Below are 17195 nucleotides of genomic sequence, written 5' to 3' on the forward strand. Positions count from 1 at the left end.
TGGGCCTGGTGTTACTTGCGTATCCGGTCTGAGCATCTCAGGGGTTGATGCTCTAAAAAATGCTCATTGTTGTCTCTATCAGTAGCCATCTCGTTGTCTATCCTTCGACCTTGATTTATGGGTCCCACATAAATTCTATCATAGTTAGACCCCTCAACAGTATTAACGATGACAGGATGAAAAGACCCTCTTAGAAGTAAAAGAGTGTTTGTGGCAGCTTAGACTTGACTCATCTAGGCCACCGGGTATAAATGAACACATTTCACTTTCTAGTATATTAAAATACAAATCTTACTGTATCTGACTACCTTTCATAAGTAAATTTTAAATATTTTAACATTTGCATTTACATGTCTATAATCTTTACAATTTTTATGTATGTTTGGGTTTTTATCAAGTATATTTTAAGCAAATTTTAGAGTACACATATATTTATTAGATGCATTCTGTATTTACATATTCTATTGATTTAACGTTTTGATTGGCCTTTGTAATAGGGGATGGTCACTAAAGAATATAAATGATGTGTGATGAGGAGTAATAGAAACAGTTTTAACTGACATAGATGGGAGACTTAAGGAAGAAGAATTACACACTAACTTTCTTCTTAAGCAAAACACTTGCATGCAGAACAAGACTGATGATCTTGAATGTTAGGCAGAGATCTCCTCGGAGTAGGCGATATGCTACAGAGTAAAGCTGGAGTTTTTGAGACAGTCAGTGTAGGGCATCTGTTTGAGGACAGTAATCCCCTTTGTGAGGTACTTCTGTGGCCTTTCTAGCTGCTGCAGATGTCTTGTGAGGTACATTCCAAAAGGGGCGTTGTACTGTATGATGGGTCTGAGTGCCGAGTAGAGGGGAACAATGACCTCTTTTTTCCTGGATGAGAATCCTTTTGTGATGAGGTGTACCACATAGAAGGATTTCCTGACTACTGTGGTGATGTGATTATCAAAGGAGAGACTACTGTCCACCTGGGTCCCAAGGTCTCTTATCACACATTCGTCATTAAGTAGACTGCAGTTTATGTGGTAGTTCATGGGTACAGAGTTTGTACCAAAGGGGATGACAATGCACTCTTTGGCATTGAGCTTGAGGCCATGCCTCTGACACCAGGCATCTGTCTCAGTGAGGCTCTTCTGTAGGATGTCCACATCATTTGGGGACTCGACTATGGCTCCTAGTTTGTAGTCATCTGTGAACTTCATTAACCAGATGCCTTCAGTGTTAGTATGTACTTCAGAGAAGAAGATACCAAACAGGAGAGGTCCCATGACTGAACCCTGTGGTACTCCACTTGTCACTAGTTTGAAGTCAGACTTGGAGTCTACAACTTTTACAGTGTGAGTTCTGTCAGTGAGCCAGTTGGCAACCCATCTTGTGTCGTAGGGATTTATACCTAGTTTAGCTATAATTCCAGAATGGGGGTGGTGTTGAAAGCCTTGGCGAGGTCAAGATAGGCTGTGTGAACCACCTTACCCTCGTCTACGGCTTTGGTGACTGCCTAAAAGAAGTTGATCTGGTTCAGAAGGCATAATCTGCCTTTCACAAACCCGAACTGGGTGGGGTGAAGAGTTTGGAGGTTACCAATGTCTTTGATAATGAGTTTCATGATGATACGTTCCATGGCCTTGCAGACCAGGGTCGTCAGGCTAATAGGGTGATAGTTCCCAGGATCAGTGGTGGCTCCCCCTTTGTGGAGTGGGATAACTGTTGCTGTGCATCATTCACTGGGCACAAAGCCTGACGTGAGACTATGACTGAACATGGTGCTTAGGTGGGGAACCAGTTCGTTATGAAGTTCATGTAAAATGCAGCTTGGGTTGTTGTCCAGTCCCATGGATGCTGTGTTTTTGGTATTAGAGAGTGCAGCTTTTACCTGCATAGATGTGATTACAGGGACTGAGCATTCTTCCTGTATAGATATGGGCTTTTTAGGGGGTGAGAGGGGAGTAAAGTTAGCACTGAACCTATCTGCCAGGATGTTGGCAATATCAGTTGGTTCTATAATTTTCATGCTGTTGTGCTGTAACTCAGAGCAGATCTAGATGTTGCCATTGATATTCTTAACATAGCTATAGAATGCTTTGTGGTTGCCCTTAGAATCAGTGGTGATTTTGTTTTCGTAGCTAACTTTGGAGTATAGGGATTCTTTTAGATTTTATTTTTTAATGGAGCTTACCTAGTTGATAATATTAATTTTCCATTTGCTTGTATGTAGATAGATACATATAGACAAATAAACAGAGGTGTGCATGTGTGTGTATATTTATATATCTATATATGTGTGTATCTGTGTATGTGTATCTGCATGTATGTATTCACATATGTGAGTGTAAGTATGTATGTGCACATTTGTATGTATATTGCTATATGCATGCGTGCTTTTTGATTGTGTGCAAGTGCATGTATGTAGTTGCATATATTCAACTGAAAACTTTACAATGAACGAAAACATTCAAAATGTGATTTAAATGAATAAAAGACTGAACAAAATATGGAGAATAACCTAGTATCTATGTTCCTTCCAAAATAGAAAACGTTTCTTAAGTTTTTAAAATGTTTGTATATGTGCATGTATGTTTATATAGTATTATCAAGAATGGTCTCCTAAGATCTCAAATATTATACAGTATATGTCTTTTTTAAAAAAAAAAGTTTCTTCCTTTAAGTGTTTTCTGTATTTCATTTGAAATATAAAAATATGAATATTCGTTTAGCTTAAGATAATTAATATCATATTTTTTGTGGCTTCTGAGAATACAAGATTGGTCATATAAGATGTTAAGCTCAAACCTTTATGACCACTTCTTATTAGGAAAAATGCATGCCTTTCAAAGGTTATTTTCATGTTAAAGTAGTTGTCTCTTGTGGTTTCAACCATAGCAACTTATATACAGAAATTTTTAATGTTATGTTGTTGAGTTACTTCTTTTAACACTCACTTAACTGTTATATTATTCTTTCATAAAAGTTTCATAATTATTTATTAATTACTACATAGTTAATAATGCTGAGGTTAAATTTTATCTGATTTAATCTTTAATTTCATTTGAAAGTTTGAGATTTTAATATTTTTATAGATCACCATTTACTCTACTTAAAACAGCACAGATTAATTATATCCTTGTAACATAGGTCTGACTGTTAGAATTTATCAGAGCTATTGGGTATGGTTATGAAGGTTAGGGAAAGCAGTTTGATTGATTCCAGCTTATCTTTCAGACTGGGAATTTTAATAGTTCCGTGTTTGGTTTTGAAAAAATATCAAGCTCTATGATGCTATGCTTTGCTACATTTATTCTGTTGTTTTTTATTCACATTCAAGCCTGAATATAGAATGCCTTATATTACAGTTATAGCCAATGTTCCTAGAAATCTACTAGACACACTTGCAAAAGCTTTGGTGTCTCTAGATGGTAGAAAATGTTTTGTGATAAAAAAAATTAGTCATCACTCATTATTACTCAAATTACCCTTACAGTTGCCCATGTCTTTATCTTTAAATTCTCTAAATATCAGTGGTCTCAATAATCCAAGAAAAAGGTCAAACCTGTTAAGATATTTAAATGTAAACAAATTGCAAGGTCTTTTTTGTACAGGAAACTTATTTTAAATCCACAGAGAAAAATAATTGGAATCCTAACAATTATACAATATTAGCTAACTCTTCATACAAATCTAAAAGGAGGGGTGTCATGATTTTATGGAAGGATAACATTATACATCCACAAATTTTATATAAGTACGAAAACCCTGAGGGATTATTAGCAATTATCATCTTAAAACTTAACAACAGAATTTGGACATTAGCTAATCTTTATTGGCTTCCAGGACTAGGAGTGTCAACCACAAAATGCCACCTTGATTTTATAACTAACATTTTTAAATGCAATCTTATTTTAGGGGGAGATTTCAATTGTATCATAGATAGCCTTGATACCACAAATAATCATTCACTCAGACTCACTTCCACAGCAAAACTCCTTAAGAAATGGATTGATTCTCTTAACTTATATGATACTTTTAATTCTAAACATACTAAATCACTTAGTTTTTCTCATATAGAGCACAGGTTCAAAACTCAAACAAGAATAGATAGAATTCTAGTCTCCAATGATTTGAAAATAAAACTCTCATATGTTTCTATATGTCCTTGCCCTATATCTGATAATGATTGTCTCAAGTTAGATGTACAATTATTGGACTTTACTAAATTAACTTCTATAACTAGAATGCCTGTTTATATTACCAAACTCAAAGATTTTTAAACCCTGGCTTTTATCAGAGCTAATTTTTTTAGCAGTGAATAATAACTCTGAAACTGATATAATAATGGTTTGGGATGCTTTAATGGTCTATATCTATGGCACAACTGTTGACTGGTACAAAAATAAAATAAAGGAGTAGGAATCAGAATTGCAAAACCTAGAGTCACAGCTTTCAGCTCATAAATCCAAATCAGTACACTTACATCAGATGACAAAAAGGAAATAGATGAGCTAAATAGAAAATTACTTAGATATTTTAACACATAAAACAAATTTATCATTAGAAAGAATTAAATTAAATTCTTATGCTCTCACTCCAAAACATCTGCATAATTTATCAGTAAGAGCCAAACTTCACTCCAAATCAAACCAAATCAAACAATATTATAAAACTATTACATGAAGGCATTGATAAGACAGTATCTGGCATAGGAGATATTCTAGATGCTTTTAGGTTTCATTATAATAAGCATTATAATTCCAATAACTTAAACAGTAATGCACTTGATGAAGAGATATCATCTGTTAACTTAGAGGCAATTCCAGGGAAATGTAGAACAAGCCTTGAGGAGCAAATATCCCTAAATAAAATCAAATATAAAATGAAACATTTTAAACCCAACAAAGCTCCTGGTATGAATGGCATCATCATAGAAATCTGCAAGTTATTATCCTGCATCCACTATATCTTTACTTCACAAAACTTTGATTGAAGTACAATTTAAAAATATGATTCTACCTCCCTGTAGATATTCCCTGATTACTTCTATTCTAAAAACCAGATCCACAGCTTTGTAAGTCATACAGACCAATTTCTCTCTTAAATAACCACTACAAGATTTTCTTGTTCATTATTGTTGACAGAATGAAAATTCCACTTTCAGAAATGATACATAATGACCAAACTGGATTCATATACAAAAGACATACTCATGACATTATTAAAAGGACCCCAAGTCTTATAATAATTTGTAAACAGAGAAAACAAAAAAGCCCTGCTGGTCAGTTTAGATATAGAAAAGGCCTTCAATTCTTTCAACTGTGACTATCTTTTTGGAATGCTGAATGCATTAGCATTTCCATCATCTTTCATTTCTATGATAAAAGCCATCTACAAGGACAATGTAGCTTATGTCAGACTAGGTCCTTCCACATCAAAATATATACCCACAACTAAAGGTAGTAAACAAGGTTGCCCATTATCCCCTATTTTATTTGCCTTGTTATAGAAGTTTTGGCATCCTTAATAAGAAATAATCCAAATATTAAAGGTATTAACATTTATAACCAGTATAATTGTAAAATAACTCTTTTTGCTGATGATATCTTACTTACCTTATCTAACTCAGATACAGAGTTATTTGAATTGGATACAATAGTAAATCATTTTCAAAAAAATGTTAGGTCGTCATTTTAATACACAGAAATGTAAACATATCATTCTTAATAAGGGAAGAATTCAATCTGTCAATTAAAACATTATTGGAGAACAGGTAAGCTCTCTAAATTATAAAGGTATAGTCCTGAATAGCACCATTGAAAAGATGAAAGAAATGAATTATAAAAATGCAATATCTTTAGTAAATACTCATATAATTAAATGGACTAATATGTTCTTATCTTTCGAAGATAGGTTACAATTGTTAAAGATGACCATTTTACCAAAGATTCTGTACATTGTTTTGGTGCTTGACACCTGGAAACAAATTTATTACAGACATAAAATATTAATAAAATTTTTAGGGTATCCTAATAATAACAGGAATGCTTATATACATTATATTAGGCCATGGTAATGGGGTGGCTTGAAGTTTCCAGAATATGACACCTTCATCAAAACATTGTTACTTAAGGATGCTTTGAATTTGATTGATCCAAGCTATAGTTCTAATTGGAAATCAATACATTTAGTTATATTATTAAAAGAAAATACACCACCATCAAAATTTTTTCAGTAATCTTTCCAAAAATGTTTGCCATTTTCTTTGTCATTCCATTCAATATAACATAACAAAACCTACAAAATTAAATGTTTTAAATAACACTTTTATTAATTTTAGGAAAATTGTAAATTCTAATGCAGATATTAAAATTTGGCTCGATGTATTGGTTCCTTTTAAAATTCAAAAAAATATTCAGGTAAGCTGCATTTTAACCTTTTTAATGAATGGGAGAGTAAAAATTTTATATGTTGACAGCATTGTATTAAAGACCTAGAAACATTACACATGCGACAAATTATCAAGAAATCTAATCTCTCTCAAGATTGGTTACTACTGTAAAGCATAAGAACCTACTCACAAGATCTTTGTAGAATTATTAAAACTTCATCTTATTTGAACCAACATCCTCTTGTTTTCTGTATATATATATATATATATATATATATATATATATATGTGTGTGTGTGTGTGTGTGTGTGTGTGTGTGTGTATATATATATATATATATATATATATATATATATATATATATATATATGAAATATATAATAACTTCAAATTTGACAATATAATATCCAAATTATATAGTACTTAAATAAATTATAAGACCACCTTAACTATCAAACAGTGGAATACAATAACCAGAGGTCTCTCTCCCAACTATACTCAGGCAGAGTAAGCCAAACTTCTATCTTCTGTAAAATCCACTTCCTGGGGTTAAAATTGGACCATTTTACATGGAAATTTTTACATAGAGCTTTCTTAACCCCTGATAAAATACCCACATTAAAAAAATCTGAAAATATGATTTGTTGAAGATTTTTAACACCTTGTAAAGCAGATTGGTTTCACGTTTTTTATGGCTGTCCCAATTTAAAGCATTTCTGGAAAAACAATTTTTACAGCCTTATTTTCAGATAATTTCTGTTTAACTAAAACGATAATCTTTTTCAATGTAAATGAAGATTATATTATGAACAATCCTAACTCATATATTTTATGAACAATTCTAGCAGTAACTAGAAAATGCATCACAAGAAAGTGGAACTGTGCTACCTCTCCAAATGTTGAAGATTTCCCATCTCTATTAAAAAAAGTGATAACTAAAAAAAAAAACAGAATAAAAGAACTCAGAATATATCTGAAGAGCTTCATCAACAACCTTTAGATAAAGGTTTCATCTCTTATTGAGACTTTTCAAATGAACTCCAGCTGTTTCTGAGATACTTTATGTTTATTATATAAATTTGTTTTTCCTGATTGAACTGTTTATGATTCTTTTTCAGGCCTTTGGAAATAATATAACGTGTTGCTATGTCTTCTTTAACTTATTCAAAACTATGTTTTTGTCTTATATATTGTTGTTATAATGCAAAAAATTATTTTCTTAATAAAAATATTTGAGTAAAAAATAATAAATGTTGTTTTCTGTGGTGCTTTGTATTTTCCAAATGTTGTTTTTTGTGGAGCTTTTCTCCCCAGGCCTCCACTGAAAATGGGCTCTGCTTGGTCCAGTGGACTTTCCTGGTAAATAAATGCCAAAAAATAAATAAATAAACAAAGGGACATTATCGCTGTCATTGCTGACATATTTATGTCTAATTGTCTCACTTTAGTGTGCCATAACTAAAAATATCAGCTGATATAATTCTAGAAGATACTTCTTTTTATTAAACCATGTTGTAACTGCACCCTGTCTTTTACAACTTTTCAATATGTTCAACTTAACATGAATGGCAACATTTTTTCACATGAAGAGTTAATATCTGTCAAAGATAAAAATAAAAAAAAAACTCTGATGTTTGCCCTGCTCTTAATATAACAAATGAGGAGGTAAACTGAGGTCTGCCATTAAGAATACTTTTATAGATCTGTTTGCCAACATATTAATTGTCACGTTGACTCAAATCACTTATCAAGTGAAATGTAACATCTGGTGGACATCACTGAAGTGTTTGTACTTTTTACTTTTAGGTTATAACCATATCATCGTTTTGCTCAGTTGAAGTAAATCTTGTAATAAAATGTGTACCTGGAACTGTTGTCAGTGCCAGGACAGATTTTGCAGATGTACATAGCATATTTGTCTTTGCTAATATGCAAGTGAAGTTAGCCCAGAACAGAAGTATTTTTTCTCTGGATAAAAGAGCTTTGTCACTAAGCAAATGAAATTCTCATCTGTATTTCACAAAAAGTCCAAATATATCCCGATGTCACCAAATCTGAGGTAGAACCTATAGTCTTAAATATGTTTGAAGCATTTAATTCATATTTTTATGAAATAAGACTTGGAGAATAGGACCAGTAGCAAACATGTGCAAGAGTAACTAGATAAGAAAGCTTAAATTAGTTTAAAGTCTAAATAAAATTAGTACTTTCATTTACCTTTTGGGTCAATTTCAATATACATAAAAAGAAGCAGCAAATAAATGAAAAAAGAATTAACTAGGACAAAAATCACTTTAACAGTAAAATATTTTTTGCAGGGGGCAGGACACCCTGCATTTCCCCCACATCTCTGACTATATTATCTCTGAGATTATTGAATAATGAGGTTAAGGAAGACTCTTACCCAGAGTTCTGTGATCACACTAAAATGCTGAAGTTTTCATCATAAGTGAGATTTAACTAAATCTGTTTACTATATCCCATTCATTCTTTTTCATTTTAATTTTCTTTTTTTTCTTCTTTTAGCAGGATTTTATTGTAATTAGCTTTTTCATTAATGATTTTAATCATATAATCATATTAATCTGTGGATGAGTAGGAATACATCTAATTCTGATCCTACACTACGATTAAATGTGCCTTACCTACATCTGTGAGATATACCTTATTCCAGTGAAATAAATCCTAATCAATAGCTGACAGATCTTCATACCTAATAACTGCCTCCCATGTTCCTCTAATACTTGGAAACAACGTACAAAGTCAAAAACCAAGAAAATCCACAAAACACTCACTCTGGATTAGTAGCAGAATTTATTCAGGTATAAAAACATAAGCGCTTTCATCCCTCTTTGTAATTAGTACAGGAACTTCATCAGACAATGTTACACAAGTCCCACATTCATTAAATGCTTTGAAAACGTATGACCTTACTTTCTCAAACATATTTTAAAGAAGTATAGTGTCTAAAAGTAACATTTTGTTTAAAAAAATATGAAATATCATCAACAGTGTTCGCATACACATTCATTAAAACTTGTAAACAATCTTTAAAACAAATCACCCTCCAACCCGCAGAACACTTATAGTGTAGTAATCACACAAGGACGTGACATAAAAACAAACAATGTGTAAGCAAAACAAGTCTATACTAGCTATTAAATTTGGTAACCATCTTTTATCTTTTCAAAGCCTTCAGTTTTAAGAGGCTAGTTATAGATACACTCTCATTTAAACCTGGCCAATGGGTTGAATCCAAATGGATCTGCCAGCTTAGTTCAGCTTTTTCCAATAAATATGGCCATGCACCTCCTCTAACTGAGGGGCGTATTGTTTCCAAGATGATAAGCTTGAATTTATGCTCAGTGTGTTGGGAGACATGTTTGGCCAAAGCATTAAATTCACAATGGTCCCTAATGTCCTAAGATGTTTGTTAATTCTATTTTTAAGTTTAGGCTCGTTTTTTCCAACATAAAAACATGGGCAAAGTTCACATAGGGCACAGTAGACTACTCTTTCTGTGCTACAACAATATATGTCTCTAATTTTTTATCTTATTCCATTACTAGTACACTCATTCACTTCTAAAATGTGGGAACAAAATTTACAAGACCCACACTTATACATGTATCCTGGGCACTGTGTCTCACTCTGCTGTTCAAGGAGATTTTGATATTATGTCCTTTCCTAAAGACACAAATTGTTTTTTCCCCAAGGGTCTCTCTTAAATTTCTTTCACTCGTTAGCAATTTCCAAATTTTCTTCAAAATCTCCTTAATATGGGGTGTAGCCATAGAGAAGGTGGTCAAAAAGCAAGATGTAAAATGGTTGGCAAAATTGTTGTGTTTTTCTTACCTATTTATTTTTTTATTACTATATTATTTTTTATATATTTTTGACGTAAAATAATTCTTTTGCCTAAGATTTCAAATGTGCTGTAGTATATGTTAATGGTGTTGGAAGAAGCACTTTAAATCCAAAATATGACACTTTAAAAAATATCCAGGTATTTACTTTATTTTTTGGTCCCTTACTCCTAAAATGTTTGGTTTGTTGCTAGTCATTGGAGACAGAAGTTACTAAATAATGACATACGTTTGAGTTTCAGACTTTTACTTCATTTAGACAATTCACCCTAACACAAATCCTTTTATTTAAGCAAGTTTGTAATTTTAGAAGAGCAGTAATTAAAATATGTTCCTATTTTTGAGCCTTTGTTCCCCCTTTATTTTGGGCTTTATTCAGATTTCTTCAGCTGAAGGGACCGGAGGTTTGCAAACCTCTTTACTGCTGCCAGTGGTAGATCTCAATCACTCTTTCTCACATAAGCACACACACACCACACACACACACACACACACACACACACACACACACACACACACACAAACACCACACATATATATATATATATATATATATATATATATAAATGGATCTAGGACTATTGAACGAACATTCAGTAGTCCGAATTCACAATAACCGAACACACTTTAACGAAAGCACTTTCACCGAAAAAGTGCTTTCGTTAAAGTGCGTTAAAAAAAAAAACAATAAATCTTCTTTTATGCAGGGGGGCAAACCCCCCTGCACCCCTCGTGTGGGGAGCTGTGCCCCCCACCCCACCCTAATTTTATATTCTCACTCCGAGGTCGCACTACAGTGGGGAAAAGGGAATTATCCCTTAACCACACTGTAGTGCGACCGGCACAACCAGCATACTTAACCGAAAGTGCTGCTTTGGTGAACAGCACTTTCAGTTATCTATGTTCGGTGATTTCTGCTTTGGCAGAAAGTGCCATCAGGGATCTGTACAGATCCTATATATATATATATATATATATATATATATATATATATATATATATATATATATATATATATATATACAGTCTCTTCTGCTTTCATGCATGCATTCAGTCACACATGCAGACAGAAACATAAACACACACACACACACACACACACACACACACACACACACACACCTTTTTCTGTTTCGCTCATTGGATCTCTATCGCTCTCTCTCTTACTCTCATACACGTATACACTCTCATGCACATATACATTATTTTAATTTTTTTCTTTCTTATTTTTCACTCACTAAACAGTGCTGCTTAGCAAGGGTAAAATAATAGCAGTTATTATTTTTTTCTGCCCGAGCTCCATGGCAGCTTAATAAGCTACCATGAAGCAGAAGACTCATTTTTCGGCAGGCATTACCTGTAGATTAACAGCCTGTTGGAGAACATTCATTCTCCAATCAGGATGCAGTCTACAGGTTGCCCATTCTCTAAGCTGAAATAGCAACTGCCAGCCAGCTAGTTTATCATTTAAATAAAATGTCATCATTTTATTTGGTTCTGTTTACCAGGTTCATCTGACTGGATTTAGTGAAAAAACCCTTTTCAGAGAGTGGTCAGGGAAAAAAAGCACCCATATTTTACGAGTATTTGTAAACAGACAGTAATATACATGAACAGACATTTATTAATATCATTAACAATTACACATATAGTTGCTAATAAGATCGCATTCTTATGAAGTAAAGGAACCTATTACATTATAAAAGATACTTGTGCATTTAACAGTTGTTGAACATTGAGCATTTGAAGTGGCGTATTAGTGGATTTGGTAAACAGATAATAAATCTTGTGATTAGTGCTTGGAAATCCAAAGACATGGAAGTGAGGGATGGAGCTCGGTAGGGCAGAAAATGTTAATATTGTAGCTAAGAGATGGTTCAGAGACAATTATATGGCTGTCATAAGGTTTACATTACAAGTATAAAGGTGGATTGGTAAAGCTAAGTATATGTTTGGGAGATGCTAGTAAAACTATTAAGGTGTTGGTGAAGGCTGGTTGTGGGAAATATGATTATAAATGAAAATAAATGTTTGAATGATATGGCAGGCTGGAGACTGCAGTGGCATTTATCCTGGATATATACAGGAATAGATCCATTGATTGGATAGATAAAGTTTTAGTTATGTTTTAAATGAGTTTTGCATTCTGAATGGATTTCAGTGGTAGTGTGATATAGTTCCATAGTTTTGTTACACTACTTGCACGTAGAGAGCCACGTGCAGTAATTAGAGAGCCACATGCAGTAATTAGGTATAATGATCAGTGATTTTTCTCTAGAGAGAAACTTCTGTTGGGTGAGTAGTATTTCATTAACTTAAAGGTTGGGCAGTTTTCTGGCTTAAAGAGAAGGCTGTGTATTGTAGTTAACTAAGAAAGAGTTGGGTGATGTAGCAGTTCTAACCAGTTTAATTGACAGAGACTAGGCAGTGGTGTGTTCAGTTGTTACAGTTTACAGCACTCAGAGGTCATTAACCAAAGCCAAAATCCTTCCTAAATTGTTAATCCTATTTCCATGTCAGCCTTCCATTTAAAAACTGAAAATAAATGAAAGCAATGTATAAATGTTCTTTCTTGTTCCATTTGGGAGCAAAACAGCTGTGAACCAGCAAATGTAACAGCTGTAGTGCTGTGTATATCCTGTGAGGGCTGTTGTCCTATCCTGGACCTCATTCTCAGCCTTGTATATTTTGGATACCAGGATAATCTCTGGCTGTCCAGGACCCAGAAAAGGATAAAGTAGATATAAGGGAAAAAATGAATGAATAAAAAACTGAAAAGAATATTAAAAGCAGAATTATCGTGCATGTTGTCTGTATAGTCTCTTGCCTGTGTGTAGAATAAAGTAGTGACTGGAAAGTTATTGGCAGCTCCCGAACCTCTTGTCATTGTGGATTCGAAGGAAGACCCTTTGACTGCTCTCAAGCATGATTTTACATTCCACTATATATATATATATATATATATATATATATATATATATATATATATATATATATATATATATATATATATACTTTGAAAATGTTGAAGTCATATGATACGGTAATTAAACCCGCTACCAATGCAACAGAGATGCATGGACATGAGCACTCGTAAGTAGTGCTGACAGTATAATAAATTCAGCATTGAGTGACTGAAAGTTTAACTGCTATTGCTTTTATCGCAAACTCGACCTTATTCTTTCTGTCAGTAGTTTGTTTTATAATTTTTAATAACAGTAGAAAATTCAGAACAGATAGATAAGTTGGAAATAATTATTAGTAACGACAGGTACAGTAACAGTAGCGGCACCTCAAACAACACCGAACTCTGGAAGAGTGCCACTACCCTGAGTGAATCACCAGAAGAGACATGCTGCTGTTACATCAGCCTGGCTGGTACCATCTTCATGATAGTATAGTAAATCATTAACACATGCCGTCACAGGGAGCTTCCTGGAACATGGTCCTGTATCTTGCTTCATTATACTTAATGGTACAGTGATTTACTGTTATAGATATAAGATTTTTAATTTATATACATTTGTATTTAGTAAATTAAATAAGTTAAAAACAAAACTTCCCAAACCTAGGATTGCTTCACTTGGTTTAATTTCTCCAAGTATGTTAGGTTTCTAATACCATGACAGGAATGTACCCCATTCCTAAATCAGGGTACAGTTGAAGTTCATGAAATTAATATTATTTTAATCTTTGATGTTAGCCAAGAGTGCTCTTCTCAGCACCTGCAATGTGCTCATAACTGCCTCCTTCTGTACTTCTTACAAGGTTACATGCATTGGTAGTGTATCTAAGTACGACTGTAAATTCTTTTTTTCATAGGTTCATAGGTTCATAGGTTGGTACTAGGCTATCAGCCCTAGGGCCTATACAAGCCTAGCCATAATAATTCCCTGGCTATTTCTTCCCACATTATTTACTTTCCTGGACCCTGTCTAGCAGGGTGACTGACGTGATCCCTGGGGTGAATTTCCTTTCTCCCATCCAATCGTCAAGGTTCCTCTTGAAGAGGTCCAAAGAGGCACTCTGCTTGACATGTATGGGCAATCTATTCCAGAGTCTGGGGAGTCTCTGGGTCAGGAACCTTTTTTATTAGACCTGTTGCTCCTACTACTATTAGAACTGTTTGGGTATATTCCTTCCACAGTGCTCGCGTTCCTGCCTGCAAATCCTGATATTTTATGACTTTGTGCCTTTCCGTATGTAAGATGCTATACACAATGGGTGTAGCACTTTCAATCATTAATGTAATTTTTTCGGTTTTTTTCATGGACTATTATATCTGTATTTTTGTATCTATTTTTTTGAACTGTTGGCGATGAGTAATCTCCTGTAACATAAACCTCATCATTCTCTGTAATGCTTTGTGGTTCATGTTTCCAGTGCTTCTCAACTACTTCTATATGGCATTGTTTGCACAATCCCCAGTGCAACAGCTTTGCCACATTATTGTACCTTACAGTGTACAAGCTTTGAGTCTTGAGTGTATCACACCAAGCTACAAGACGTGTCACTTTTTCCAGTTCTTTTTACAGAATCTGCATGTGTCTGTTTCTCCCATCTTTTCAATAGACTTTGTAAAACCATCATGTACATAGTCCGTTATCCTGGGCTGACATTATTAACTGTCATATTTTGGTTTCAGTTCTCCTCTGCTTAACCATTCCTGCATCAAATCTTGACCACCATGAAGTTGGTCCAGGAGATCTCAGTACGTGCCACTATATTTATGGCTTTTCCAGTTTTCTTTCCTTCTCATCTTAGCTATACTAACCCTGAGATATCTGAACCCCAGAGAAAAGGGAATTCTCCAAGATACAGCAAATTTGGACTTAATTTTCCTGGTATTCACATTTAACTTTTCATATTTATGTGGATCACACTTAACCTTCTTTAAAGTTACAAAGGGAACCTGAGATATATTTTCATGTCACTTAAAAGTCCATATTTTTTTTCTGTTCTAGCTACAGCTAACATCTGTTAATCTCTCACTTTCATGGATACCAGAACCTTTCCCCCATTTGAAATAAACAACATTATGTTTTTGTCCTGCATGCCAAATTCCACTTCAGAGCACCTCCAAAAGAGAAGCATGGAAGGAGCCTACAACACAAACTGCAGATCATTTCTGACGTATTGTGGGCAATGTTCTTAAATATTGTGTATATAAATATCACTCTAGTCTCCTTCCTGAATGTTTTTAGTTACATTTGGATTTACACTGATAAAATACAATAAATATAGAGAGTTATTAATGGATCTCTGATCATAACTGTTACTATGTGGTGGAAACATGGATGCTAAGAAATTCACCTCTCAAGCAAAGCTTGAATGTCGGGAATATATAACATCAGGTTGTAATTTGAGATCTGATCATAATTCTTTGTGGTACATGTAGATTTATATGCAACATGTATTGCTGTTTACAGAAAAAAAGTAAAAAAAAATAAATAAATAAAAGATGGTAAAGCACTTAGCAAGCGCTGTCAAACATCCAGGTATGTCAGGGAAAGATTTTCAAAGTCAGGGACAGATTATAAGAATAGACAGTAGGCAGAATAAAATCTGTGTTGACTTCTGTTGCTGTCATTTGCTGGCCAAAACTGCCATTTCTTAGAGTGAGACCCAGTCTTAACAGCGTTTGGGAAGGTTGCTTAACAGTTGTTAAAGTCAGGTCTCACTCATATGAAGAGCTTAACTGTTCTTGTCTTTTTCACAATATTTGATCATAATCATGGCACTACAGTGATATAAAAATGACCCTCCCATCACTCAGAAGACCGTGGAAAAAATAATCAAACTATAAATCTAAAACTGTGGTCATAGAGAGATATAACTGTATTCCCATTTGGAAAGGCAGGCATTTCACCCTGAAACCATTTACATTTTAAATAGAGGCCTCAATTTATAATTAAGGCCCAATGGCCAAAGAAGAAAAATGCAGTTTCCTGCCAGTTCATTGAAAATTTTACAGTATTTATCTTGCCGTTGCTCAAACCATACTGAGTTGAAATATTGTTAACTTAAGTGAAATTACCACCTCTGAAGTTGCTATACATTTATTTATTTAAAGCCTGTTAACATATTTTTCACTTATATTTTTTCAGTCTTCACATAGAAGCATCCATTTAAGGTACAAGAGTGGAGGTGATATAATGTCTAAGGTGCTTATCTCACAGATACAAGGTACAGGGATTGATTCCACCCATGGTCACTATCTAGTTATCAGCTAAGCATGTAATAATCTGTAGACTTGTTGCATAGTATTTAACTGTGAAGAAGACTCTTATAGGTAAAAATACTAGCATCAGAATAGGTACTATATTCTTTTCTGCAATGCTAGCATAAATTGTAAAAATCGTATGGACAACGGGGTCAGTATATCTAGTAACATTGCAAGGTGTGATTTCTAGGAATTTTTTAAAGAATTTATTTTCCAAAGCTTAATATACTACAGTTACTTTTTTCTAATTTAACTCCAAGTCAAGTTGCCAGTTATGTAAGACTCATTTTATTGGATATCAGAAAAAAATATTTCACTGAACAAGGTTAGTCTGTCTAACAGAATTAAGGCTCACAATAAACCTAGGAAAAAGAAAGATTGCTTAGGGTCTTGGGCTTGTATTTCTGGGAAAATTAAATTAACTTTCAGCAGTAGGATAATTTTATTAGACCGTGATTTAATACAGATATTTGAGACACATATTAGCTTTCCAGTATTGGAAAATACCTAGAATCAGACTAGAAACTAGCAAGAAATATTGCAGAGAGCTTTAAAATGATCATGGTATTGGTAAAGCAGTGAAGTGTTTCATTTACTTACCGTACAAGATCTCACCTAGTATGATGAATGACATTCATTGCATGGTTGTTTGCAGAAGTAAGATGTTGTATTATATAACATCTAAGGGACCGCTCAACAAATAATACTGAAAACATTGTTATAC

General features: G+C 33.7%; 1 protein-coding gene across 1 annotated transcript in view; it reads left to right on the forward strand.

Annotated features, from left to right (window-relative positions):
* LOC122790799 (junctophilin-3-like) overlaps positions 1 to 17195 on the forward strand; it is a 1554848-nt gene that overhangs the window by 894214 nt on the left and 643439 nt on the right. The window lies entirely within an intron of this gene.

This window comes from Protopterus annectens, chromosome 16.part0, assembly GCF_019279795.1.
Source record: "Protopterus annectens isolate FY-2018-M chromosome 16.part0, PAN1.0, whole genome shotgun sequence".
Lineage (NCBI taxonomy): Eukaryota > Metazoa > Chordata > Ceratodontiformes > Protopteridae > Protopterus > Protopterus annectens.